This window comes from Canis lupus, chromosome 8 (assembly GCF_011100685.1).
Source record: "Canis lupus familiaris isolate Mischka breed German Shepherd chromosome 8, alternate assembly UU_Cfam_GSD_1.0, whole genome shotgun sequence".
NCBI lineage: Eukaryota > Metazoa > Chordata > Mammalia > Carnivora > Canidae > Canis > Canis lupus.
In genome coordinates this window covers 73,092,028-73,105,132 of record NC_049229.1, presented here as the reverse complement: position 1 = coordinate 73,105,132, position 13,105 = coordinate 73,092,028, and the positions used below count along the sequence as shown (strand labels likewise).

The 13,105-nt window shown below is 58.2% G+C and overlaps 1 protein-coding gene across 2 annotated transcripts in view; it reads right to left on the bottom strand.

The window, feature by feature from the left end:
- The window catches only part of PACS2 (phosphofurin acidic cluster sorting protein 2), a 57,439-nt gene that overhangs the window by 24,645 nt on the left and 19,689 nt on the right, over positions 1-13,105 (bottom strand). The gene's annotated exons all lie outside the window — the stretch shown is intronic.

Below are 13,105 nucleotides of genomic sequence, written 5' to 3'. Positions count from 1 at the left end.
CACCCAGGGACCAGGACCACCCAAGGACCAAGAGCACCCAGGGACCAGGAGCACCCAGGGACCAGGAGCACCCAGAGACCAGGACCCCACAGGGACCAGGAGTACTCAGGGACCAAGAGCACCCAGGGACCAGGAGCACCCAAGGACCAAGAACACCCAGGGACCAGGAGCACCCAGGGACCAGGAGCCCCCAGGGACCAGGAGCACCCAGAGATCAGGATCCCACAGGGACCAAGAGCACCGGGACCAGGAGCACCCAGGGACCAGGAGCACCCAGAGACCAGGACCCCACAGGGACCAGGAGTACTCAGGGACCAAGAGCACCCAGGGACCAGAAGCACCCAAGGACCAAGAACACCCAGGGACCAGGAGCACCCAGGGACCAGGAGCCCCCAGGGACCAGGAGCACCCAGAGACCAGGATCCCACAGGGACCAAGAGCACCGGGACCAGGAGCACCCAGGGACCAGGAGCACCCAGAGACCAGGACCCCACAGGGACCAGGAGCACTCAGGGACCAAAAGCACCCAGGGACCAGGAGCACCCAAGGACCAAGAGCACCCAGGGACCAGGAGCACCCAGAGACCAGGACCCCACAGGGACCAGGAGCACTCAGGGACCAAAAGCACCCAGGGACCAGGAGTACTCAGGGACCAAGAGCACCCAGGGACCAGGAGCACCCAGAGACCAGGACCCCACAGGGACCAGGAGTACTCAGGGACCAAGAGCACCCAAGGACCAGGAGCACCCAGGGACCAGGACCCCACAGGGACCAGGAGTACTCAGGGACCAAGAGCACCCAGGGATCAGGAGCACCCAAGGACCAAGAACACCCAGGGACCAGGAGCACCCAGGGACCAGGAGCACCCAGAGACCAGGATCCCACAGGGACCAAGAGCACTGGGACCAGTAGCACCCAGGGACTAGGAGCACCCAGGGACCAGGAGCACCCAGGGACCAGGATCCCACAGGGACCAAGAGCACCGGGACCAGGAGCACCCAGGGACCAGGAGCACCCAGAGACCAGGACCCCACAGGGACCAGGAGTACTCAGGGACCAGGAGCACCCAGGGACCAGGAGCACCCAGGGACCAGGAGCACCCAGAGACCAGGATCCCACAGGGACCAAGAGCACTGGGACCAGTAGCACCCAGGGACTAGGAGCACCCAGGGACCAGGAGCACCCAGGGACCAGGATCCCACAGGGACCAAGAGCACCGGGACCAGGAGCACCCAGGGACCAGGAGCACCCAGAGACCAGGACCCCACAGGGACCAGGAGTACTCAGGGACCAAGAGCACCCAGGGACCAGGAGCACCCAAGGACCAAGAACACTCAGGGACCAGGAGCACCCAGGGACCAGGAGCCCCCAGGGACCAGGAGCACCCAGAGACCAGGATCCCACAGGGACCAAGAGCACCGGGACCAGGAGCACCCAGGGACCAGGAGCACCCAGAGACCAGGACCCCACAGGGACCAGGAGTACTCAGGGACCAAGAGCACCCAGGGACCAGGAGCACCCAAGGACCAAGAACACCCAGGGACCAGGAGCACCCAAGGACCAAGAACACCCAGGGACCAGGAGCACCCAGGGACCAGGAGCACCCAGAGACCAGGACCCCACAGGGACCAGGAGTACTCAGGGACCAGGAGCACCCAGGGACCAGGAGCACCCAGGGACCAGGAGCACCCAGAGACCAGGATCCCACAGGGACCAAGAGCACTGGGACCAGTAGCACCCAGGGACTAGGAGCACCCAGGGACCAGGAGCACCCAGGGACCAGGATCCCACAGGGACCAAGAGCACCGGGACCAGGAGCACCCAGGGACCAGGAGCACCCAGAGACCAGGACCCCACAGGGACCAGGAGTACTCAGGGACCAAGAGCACCCAGGGACCAGGAGCACCCAAGGACCAAGAACACTCAGGGACCAGGAGCACCCAGGGACCAGGAGCCCCCAGGGACCAGGAGCACCCAGGGACCAGGATCCCACAGGGACCAAGAGCACTGGGACCAGTAGCACCCAGGGACTAGGAGCACCCAGGGACCAGGATCCCACAGGGACCAAGAGCACCGGGACCAGGAGCACCCAGGGACCAGGAGCACCCAGAGACCAGGACCCCACAGGGACCAGGAGTACTCAGGGACCAAGAGCACCCAGGGACCAGGAGCACCCAAGGACCAAGAACACTCAGGGACCAGGAGCACCCAGGGACCAGGAGCCCCCAGGGACCAGGAGCACCCAGAGACCAGGATCCCACAGGGACCAAGAGCACCGGGACCAGGAGCACCCAGGGACCAGGAGCACCCAGAGACCAGGACCCCACAGGGACCAGGAGTACTCAGGGACCAAGAGCACCCAGGGACCAGGAGCACCCAAGGACCAAGAACACCCAGGGACCAGGAGCACCCAAGGACCAAGAACACCCAGGGACCAGGAGCACCCAGGGACCAGGAGCACCCAGAGACCAGGACCCCACAGGGACCAGGAGTACTCAGGGACCAGGAGCACCCAGGGACCAGGAGCACCCAGGGACCAGGAGCACCCAGAGACCAGGATCCCACAGGGACCAAGAGCACTGGGACCAGTAGCACCCAGGGACTAGGAGCACCCAGGGACCAGGAGCACCCAGGGACCAGGATCCCACAGGGACCAAGAGCACCGGGACCAGGAGCACCCAGGGACCAGGAGCACCCAGAGACCAGGACCCCACAGGGACCAGGAGTACTCAGGGACCAAGAGCACCCAGGGACCAGGAGCACCCAAGGACCAAGAACACTCAGGGACCAGGAGCACCCAGGGACCAGGAGCCCCCAGGGACCAGGAGCACCCAGGGACCAGGATCCCACAGGGACCAAGAGCACTGGGACCAGTAGCACCCAGGGACTAGGAGCACCCAGGGACCAGGATCCCACAGGGACCAAGAGCACCGGGACCAGGAGCACCCAGGGACCAGGAGCACCCAGAGACCAGGACCCCACAGGGACCAGGAGTACTCAGGGACCAAGAGCACCCAGGGACCAGGAGCACCCAAGGACCAAGAACACCCAGGGACCAGGAGCACCCAAGGACCAAGAACACCCAGGGACCAGGAGCACCCAGGGACCAGGAGCACCCAGAGACCAGGACCCCACAGGGACCAGGAGTACTCAGGGACCAGGAGCACCCAGGGACCAGGAGCACCCAGAGACCAGGATCCCACAGGGACCAAGAGCACTGGGACCAGTAGCACCCAGGGACTAGGAGCACCCAGGGACCAGGAGCACCCAGGGACCAGGATCCCACAGGGACCAAGAGCACCGGGACCAGGAGCACCCAGGGACCAGGAGCACCCAGAGACCAGGACCCCACAGGGACCAGGAGTACTCAGGGACCAAGAGCACCCAGGGACCAGGAGCACCCAAGGACCAAGAACACCCAGGGACCAGGAGCACCCAGGGACCAGGAGCCCCCAGGGACCAGGAGCACCCAGAGACCAGGATCCCACAGGGACCAAGAGCACCGGGACCAGTAGCACCCAGGGACTAGGAGCACCCAGGGACCAGGAGCACCCAGGGACCAGGATCCCACAGGGACCAAGAGCACCAGGACCAGGAGCACCCAGGGACCAGGAGCACGCAAGGACCAGGAGCACCCAGGGACCAGGACCCCACAGGGACCAGGAGCCACCAGGGACCAGGAGCCCCCAGGGACCAGCAGCACCCAGAGACTAAATGCCCTGAGGGACCAGGTGCCAGCCTCGGAGCCCCACCTCAGCTTCCAGAGCACAGGCCTCTGCCAGCCCCGCCCCAGGCCCGACCCACTCACCTCCACCCTGTCCCCACACAGGTGCCTGGGTCTCAGGTCCATGGCCCCCACCTGCCCTGCCCCCCCGCAGGGCCCCTGGAGACACCACCACCACTTCCCTCAGCCCCTGTGCACACCCCTGCCCCCAGCACCCGAGTTCCCACCCCAGGGAGCTTCCCCTGGGCCCTCACACTGCCGGGTCACCACTCTGAGTGGAGGGTGGAGGCGGGGCGTGTGGGCCCTGCCGGGGGAAGGCCTGGGGACATGCCCACACTGTGTCCCCCGAGCTCCGTGGAGCACCTTCCCCTTCGCTGTGGCTGCAGCGCCTGCCTTGCAAACGCAGCACACAGGACCTCAGCTGCACGAAGGCTCCTTCCTGGGGGCAGCAGAGCCGTGGCAGCCCCCAGAGGAGCCCAGGCGGGGCAGCTCGGGGCGTGTGGGGTGCAACACGGCCCCTGGAAGCCCGGCTCGCTTTCCCACTCCGGTGCCAGCCTGCTGCTCACAGGGCCGGGGCCACGCACCACCCACACGTGCACTGACGCCCGCACAGCTTCAAGTCGCCATTCACCTGTCCTGTCTGGGCAACCCAGACTCTCCATGCCCACCTGGGCTGTCACTCAGTCCCCAAAGTATGCATCTGAACCCCAAGCAGCAGGACAGATGCTGACATGGCCAGGACGGGGGTGGCCCATCCACTGACATCAGGGACTCCCCACTCTGTCTGCCTCAGAGGAGGCATGGGGTCACGTGCACCAGAAGGAAGGCCCGGGCCTATCAGCTCACATGTCTGCATCCAGGCGGCAGGGAGTGACGGGGTGAGGCCAGGGAGCTCAGGTCTCGATGTGTCTGGTCAACCGTATGGCCTTGGAACGTTTCACGGGCTCCCTGAGCACTTGCCAGCCACCCATGGAGCAGAGACACCCGGCACCATCCTACGCTTTCTATGGAGACCCCACCACCATCCTGGGCACGGCACAGAGACCCCACTGCCATTCGGGGCATGACGATGAATGTGTTTTATTAGATTCTGTATTTGTCTATTTGACCTCCATTATTTATAGGGCCAACCGGCAGCCAGGACTGTTTACATCTCCCCTGGATCCAGAGCCCATAGTCTGAAACCCTCATTATCCAACCCTCAACACCAACCTAATATCCCCCTGCCCTACACACCCAGGCCCAGGTAGCAGACAAGTAGGGACAGCCCTTGGGACCTCAAGGTCCACCGGAATGATCCCAACCAGCCAACCCTAAGCTGTTTGCCCTATGCTGTGCCTTGCCCGTGGAAACCCCAGGACAGACTCGGGTTGGGACTCTCCCTGGTGCCTCCCCATGGCCTTATGGACAGGGGACGGTGAACAACTCTCTGCACCGTCACTCAGTCACCTTTATAAACGAAGACCGGCACAAACCACCCACTCCCATCCTGGGCCCGCGGCCAGCCGGTCACAATGCAGCACTCAGGGCCACTCGGAGGATGATGGTGACAGCAAGTGCGCTGGACTGAGCCCAGGGGAGCCAGGAGATGGACACGAGGGCTTCCCCAGGCAGCGGGGCACCTGACTCGGGACGTGTCCCTGACAGCCCCTGACACGTGGGCACTGAGGGGAGGCCCAGCTCGCTCTGCCCATCAGGCCACCCCGACTTGGCAGGAAACAAATTGCAAAGGAAAGAGCAGGGAGAAGGAGGTGGGGCATGGGGGCGAGCGTCCGTCAGTGCGGGCCGCGTCTCAGCCCCAGAGGAGCACCAGCTTCGAACAACTGCAATCATGGACTCGACCAGAAATCAATACTGGAGGGCACCTGGTGGCTCGGCGGTAAAGCAGGTGACTCCTGATCTCGGGGTCATGAGTTCAAGCCCCACGCTGGGTGTGGAGCCCATTGAAAACAAACAAAAAGGAATCAATAGTAGACAGATGGCCGGAATGCCAACCACTCGGACAGTGAGTGGCACACGGGCCCAGGAGGAAGGCTCAAAGGATCCAGAAATACCTTGTGCCAATCAAGCAGATATGAATTGAGCCCGGGGGAGGCAGCCAAAGCTGTTACTGTGCACGCTCACGCCAGAAAGTAGGAAAGGCCTCAAGTGCACAGCCCGAGCTTTACCTCGAGACGTCAGGAGCACAGCAAACCGAACCCAGGGTCAGTGGAGCGAGGGAGTCACCAAGACAAAAGCAGAAACCATGAAACTGAAGACAGAAAAACAACAAAGAAATAAAAAACGGGCAGCCCAGGTGGCTCAGCGGTTTAGCGTTGCCTTCAGCCCAGGGCGTGATCCTGGAGACCCGGGATTGAGTCCCGCGTCGGGCTCCCTGCGTGGAGCCTGCTTCTCCCTCTGCCTGTGTCTCTGCCTCTCTCTCTGTGTCTCTCATGAATAAATAAATAAAATCTTTTTAAAAAAAGAAATAAAATATAAAGTATTAAAAAACTCGTTCTTTGGGATGAGCAATAAAAGTGATAAGAGCTCTAGTCCAACAGAGAAAAAAAGGAGAGAGAACAAAATCACGAGCATCAGGAAGGGAAGGAGGAAGATCATACAGGTCTCCCGGGGCGAGGCTACAGACAGGTGCAGGGCTTGGACACACCGCAACCATATGTACTGACATGTCACAGTGCCCTGAGGCCACAACCTGCCAGGCTCTCCAGGATAAACAGATCATCTCAACAGCCTAATCTACCGAAATAATTGAATTAGTAGTTTAAAACCTGAAAAAGACGGACTCCTGGGTGGCTCAGTGGTTGAGCGTCTGCCTTTGGCTCAGGTCATGATCCGGGGTCCCAGGATTGAGTCCCGCATCGGGCTCCCTCCAGGGAGCCTTCTCCCTCTGCCTGTGTCTCTGCCTCTCTCTGTGTGTCTCTCATGAATAAATAAAATCTTAAAAAAAAAAAAAACCTGAAAGAGAAAACTCCAGGTGGATTTAACCAGATATTAAAGGATGAAACAACAGCAATTCAACACAGTATCTTCCAGAAAAACAGAAAAGGGAGGAATATTTCTCAACTCATTTTCATGAGGTCAGGAATTACCCTGATACAAAAAAAAAAAAAAAAAAATCCTGATACCAACACCAGACAAAAACATACAAAAACAAAAACTACAAACCGATATCCTTCTATGAACATAGACATAAAGACCTTCAACAAAATAACAGCAAACCGAGTTTATCATACATAAAAAGGAATGAGTGATACACTATGACCAAGTGAGGTCTGTTCCAGGAATGGAAAGCTGGTCAACATTTGAAACCAATCGGTGTAATTCATCCCAGCAACAGACTAAATTTAAAAAATCATGAAATCTCCTCAGATGATTAAAACTGGACAAAATTCAATTCCATTTGTGATTAAAACTCTTGGTGAACCAGGGCCAGAAGGGAACGTCGTGAATGGCCAACATCACGCTGGCGGCAGGATGGAACACCCCCCGCGCCCGGGAGGCAAAGCCACACCCTCACACCCCTTTGCTGGGGCACAGAGCTGAAGGCCTGCCCTGTGCAATAAAGCAAGAAAAGGAAATAAAAGGCACAAAGATCGAAAAGGAAAAACCAGAGCTCTTCTTTGCAGAGAAAACAACAGTTTAGGCAGACAACCCCAACTAATGTGGAAAAATGTGAAAGCAAATCCCCAGAACTAAGGAATTTATTATTAGCAAGACCATGCGATACAAATTTAACACGTAAAAAGTAGTCCCGTTCCTACATACGAGCAACAAAAGATTAGAAGTCAGGTTTTTTTAAACACTGCCATTTATAGGAACTCCAAAACGGAAAGAAAATACCTAAATCTAACAAGACCAGCGCAGGATCTGCAAGCTAATGAAAGGAGCCAGCAAAAGGCTGAGCAGGGGGAGAGGCAAGCCGCTGCATGGGCATCGGTGCTCCCAGACCAGATCGACAGGTTTCACTCCCATGAAATCCCAGCACGACTCTTTTGTAGAGATCAACAAGCTGGTTTTTAAGTTTATATGGGATGGCAAAGGAACTAGGATAATCAAAAGGACTTTGAAAAGGAGAACCAAGGATGGCGGGGGCCGTCCAGACTTGTGTGGACACGCAGTACTCAGGGCGGTGCTCATGGGGTGAAGGCAGGAGGCAAGGAACAGAAACAGGAAGTCTGCAAACTGGACTTCATTAAAATTTTGTGAAAGAAGGCAGAGAAGCTAAGGCTGGGAGAAACTACTGGCCAACTGAGTATCTGACCAAGGGCTTGATCCAGAATATATAAAGAGCCCTCAAAACTCAACAATAGGAAAAGAGGGGATCACTGGGTGGCTCAGTGGTTTAGCGCCACCTTCAGCCCGGGGTATGACCCCAGAGTCCTGGGATCAAGATCCCGGTCATGATCTGGGGTCCTGGGATCCAATCCCATGTCGGGCTCCCTGCGGGGAGCCTGCTTCTCCCTCTGCCTGTGTCTCTGCCTCTCTATTTCTCTCTCTCATGAATAAATAAATAAAATCTTAAAAAAAAAAAAAAGGAAAACAGAGAACCCAATTTTTTAAAAGGCAAAATATTTGCAGAAGCTTCACTAAAAAAGACAAATGGACAGTAAATTAGCACATGAAAATATGCAACTGAAAAGCACAAGGAGTCAGGAATCACCACCTCATGCAGATGGGCGTGGCTGAAACAAAATCAAAAACCAAAAGCCTGACACCCTGTGCTGGCAAGGGGGCGGGTGACAGGGGCACTAGATGTGGTCACACATATGCCACCAACAGCACTGCTCGGGGCATGCGTCCACCCAGAGACTCCACATGGACACTCACGGTGGCTGCGTGCACACCTGCCCACGCCTGGAGACACACTTCAAGCAAAGGTGAAGGAACCGGCCTGGCCCAGTGCACCAAGAGGCCCACAGCATCGGCACAGACGTGCACGCACACACACAGGTGTGCACACGGGCACACACCTCCCACACGTACATGCACACACAGAGGCCCACACTGGCCCCGGGTGGGAAGAGAAGCCAAAGGCAAGAGGCTGGGCCCTGCGCATGGGGTCGCCTCTGTGGCGTTCTGGAAAGCCCATGGGGACAGCCATGGCAGTGTGAGGACGCTGGTCCTAGGTGGAACCACCCAGTGTCCTGAGCCTGGTTGAGGGGGTAACGGGGATGTCTGGGTGGTAGACAAACATGGGGGCAGGTTGATTTTTACTCTGAGTTTTAAAAAGTAATTTTTCGGGAATCCCTGGGTTGCTCAGTGGTTTAGCGCCTGCCTTCGGCCCAGGGCGTGATCCTGGAGACCCGGGATTGAGTCCCACGTCGGGCTCCCTGCGTGGAGCCTGCTTCTCCCTCTGCCTGTGTCTCTGCCTCTCCTTCTGTGTCTTTCATGAATAAATAAAATCTTTAGAAAGTAATTTTTCAAAAGTTAAAAAAAGCCACAAGACCTAAGAGATGTATCAGCTAATTGCAAACAGGAGGCCTGTCTGGAACCCGCTTCGAATCAACTAATTACGAGGAATACCTGCACAGCCCTTCCTCGGGATGGTGTCTCTTGCTTCTCAGGCTGCTTCTAGACAAGTCGTTCGGCTGGGCAGGGGCCACTGACCCGCTTACTTCTCCGGAGTCACGTCCCCACATGGCGGGAGAAATACCTACAAGCCATTTGGATTCTCTTCTTTCTTTCTTTTTTTTTTTTTCTTTTTTAATTCTAAGACCTATTCAAGCTGATGCTACTTGTGCAAACAACATTAAAAGCATAAAAAGAATCATTTGCATACAGAAATGGAGCCAAACAGAACTCACATTATTTGTTTTTATACAAGACTGGTTCTGAGAGAAAGGCCTGAGGGCTGGAGTATAGATTATAGCCAAGGACGGGATTTATTGCATAATACTTGGCCCTAAAGGAAATCATGAGCAAATACACTAAAAACACCGCACAAACGATGATTCATCACGAAGCCGGGCTGTTACTGTGTAAGACGCCCTGCAATTGTCCTGGACTCAGCAGTAACAAAAAAGGAAGCCAAGCGTATCTTAGACACACTGTCAGGATAAAACAATCCCCCCGATGGGCAAAAAACCCAATATCCTGTCCAAGGGGCACGGGCCCCACGCTGCGTGCTCTCCTTCCTCTCGGATGATGGTGCTCAAAGGACTGGAAAGCCAACTTCCATACCTCACCCTGGAGAAGCACACGTTCTGGTTTTCTGAGAGAGAAGTATGGGGCCTACAGAAAAGTCTCCGAGACTCACGCCCCCAAACCCACGAATCCGACAACCAGAAGTAACAAATGCTCTCTGTACGGGCTTCAGATCTTTTTAAAGAAATGGGGACCAGGGACACTTGGATGGCTCAGCAGTTGAGCACCTGCCTTCGGCCCAGGGCGTGATCCCGGGGTCCAGGATCGAGTCCCGCATCGGGCTCCCTGCATGGAGCCTGCCACCCCTCCCCCCGCCGCGTGTGTCTCATAAATAAATAAATAAAATCTTAAAAAAAAAAAAAAAGAAATTGGGACCAGAACCGCATTCACCATGCGCCCTCCCCGCCCCCCTTCCCTCCGCAGGAGCCACCGTCTGGAGGGGTCGCCTTCCAGGAGACCGCCCGCTGTCCCCAAACTCAGGCCTCCCCCGTGTCACAGGGGGTCTGTTTCCCTGTCAGAGGCCACAGGCTTGCCTGGGCGAGGCTCCCGAGTGGAGGTGATGTGCGGCTCGCCCCCCGCTGGCTCCCTGCTCCAGGCTGGTGGCAGGGCCCGGCAGCCACCTGGGGCCTGCATGGCCACCAGGCACTGGCCCCGGCCCACAAACACCTGCGCGGTCCCCCAGCCCGGGTGGCTTGGGTCCGGGCTCGCTTAGGGCACACACGGCCTGTGCCACACGCGGCCGCACACGCTGGCTTCAGGGGGGTGCATGGCTCAGGTCGCCTGCCTGTGCATCCAAGACGTGTCCCTTCCGTACGAGGTGGGCACGGCCCTGCCAGCCGGTCCTCTGCCAGCCGGTCTCCCGCCAGCCGGTCCTCTTCCACCCTGTGCGGGCGGCCGTTCAGGCTGCTGCCAGCCGTCAGACGCCACAGGACGCTCTGGGCCGCACCTGCCGCGTGGTGGGAGCCGCGTGGAGGGGTGGGGGCCCCCAGGGCAGGGGTGCGGGTTCCAGGCTCTGTGCGCTCCGAGCCCGCTCTGGGCAGGGTCCTGCTGTGCACCCCACTGGCCCAGAGGAGTGCTGACTCCCACGCAGTCCCGGCGGCTCCTGGGGCCGCTCGCTGCCAGAGGGGGCTGTGCCCCCGCCCTCGCTCTTCAGGGGCCTTCCCTCTGCGCACCCCGGCTGCTTCCTCTTCCTACTAGGACACGAGTCATACTGCATCAGGACCCACTCTACGGCCTCATTCCTCTAAATCTCCTGGCGAATGTCTCATCATTTCAACTTGATGGCCTCTGAAAGCCTCCAGGCCCCAAACACACCTTCTGAGGCGCCTCTGGGGTTAGGAATTCACGTGAACCCGAGGGGGACACAGTGAGCCCAGAACAGTCACCGACACCCCTTTGGGTCTGGGGCATCTGGCGTGGTGAGGCTCGCCGCGCCTTCCCTTCGCACCTGCTGCCGGGGGCTGCGTGGGGTGGGGGCGGCCCGTCTTCCTCCTGGACTCAGGCCGGCTGTCCAGGACTCCTCAGCGCCGGAGATGTACAAGGCAGGTGCCACCCCTTGGCTGTCACAAGGAGGCGCTTCTAAGGTGTTCACAGGACACCGTCTTCCGTGATTATGTCTCGGGGTCCTCTATCCTTTAAGCCCCGCCCCTCCTCCCAGGGCGCCACCTGTGCTTCTCACAGCACCCGGGGCGCCCTGCGTGTGGAGACGCCCACGTGACGACTGCTCCCTCTGTGGGGGGCCCAGCATCCCCAACCCCTTCCTCCAGCGCGCACCTGTCCTCTCAAGGACGCCGCGGTCAGGTGTGCCCATTTCATATGGCTTTAGTTGGTGTGGCTTAAACAAACAGCTAGGGACGCCTGGGTGGCCCAGGGCGTGATCCTGGAGACCTGGGATCGAGTCCCACGTCGGGCTCCCTGCATGGAGCCTGCTTCTCCCTCTGCCTGTGTCTCTGCCTCTCTTTCATGAATAAAAAAAATAAATAAAATCTTTTTTAAAAAACCCAGTTATCTGCTAAGGAAGGTTACCCCCTTCAACATAGACACGCGTCACTTTTCTTTAAAGCCACTTGCCTGTTCCACATAAACTGCAGCGTCCACTCGCCAGGTCCCTTCCCCGCCTGTGGCCTCGTGCACCTGACCTGGGTTTAGCGGGAGCGGGGTCTCTGCACCCCTCACTCAGCGTTCCGTGTCCCGGAACAAGTGCTAGACACCTCCTCGTGGCGTCTCTGATGTCCTGGGTTCACCGGGTCCTCGATGGCCAGGAGCTGCTTTTAGGAAGAGCACTGTTTTATTTTCAGATTGGTTACTGCAGGCGACCCTGCAGCAGTCAACGTCGCACGACTCACTCCTCCTGTTCTCACGACCCTACTGCCCTGATAAAGCGCACACTTTCACCCCTACTCTTAGCCTCTCTCCAATCTCTGCAGCACTTCATATGATACAGGGCTTATTCCTCAAAGATTTGGTAACATTCAGCAATTAAAACCATCTGAGGCTGTTTGGGGAAGAGGAGGTTTTAATGTAACGTAATTGTAGTGTAATTCGCGTCTTCTCTTGCACGAAGTCAGTGATTCATAATCTCACAAAATTATCCTATCAAGTCTCATAGCAACCGACGACGCTGTGTATCGGGATCTTCGACTTCCCCGCGAACGTCATCCCTGCAATGTTAGCCTGTGCGTTCTCTCTTCCTCTTCGCCACCGTCCCCAGCGGCTGCCCCTGTCACCCTTCCCCAGCAGGGACGTCGGGCTGTTAACGGTCAACACTGTTTCTATTTCATTACGTTTCGCTCTATATTATCTGTTTCTCTCTCTCTTTTTACACCGTCCTTTGTCGGACCTGCGCTGGATGACGTGCCCGTGACGGAGCACTCACTCGGTCGCCGATACCTGCGCGGACAATGAGGTGTGTCGGTGCTCAGGACGGACGCCGGCCTGGACTCGACGTGCTGGCCCACCTCCTCGCCACCTCGGGGCCGGCCAGCCCTGGGCCCCTCTTCATGCAAGTGGGACCAAGATCTCCCCTGCATTTGTCCAAGCGAGGGTGTGCACCGTCCTGGGGACTGTGTCTGACGGCCTTCCCAAGGCAGCTGGCCTGGCTCTGCAAGGCCACACGGCAGCACCACCTCCCCAGCACCTGATGAAGCTGTCTCGTCACATGTCATCCTTGGTGTCGGGGGGGACAGATCACAGGAGACGCCTCTGTCCTGGGAAGGCAGTGCCTGGATCTCCGGGTGC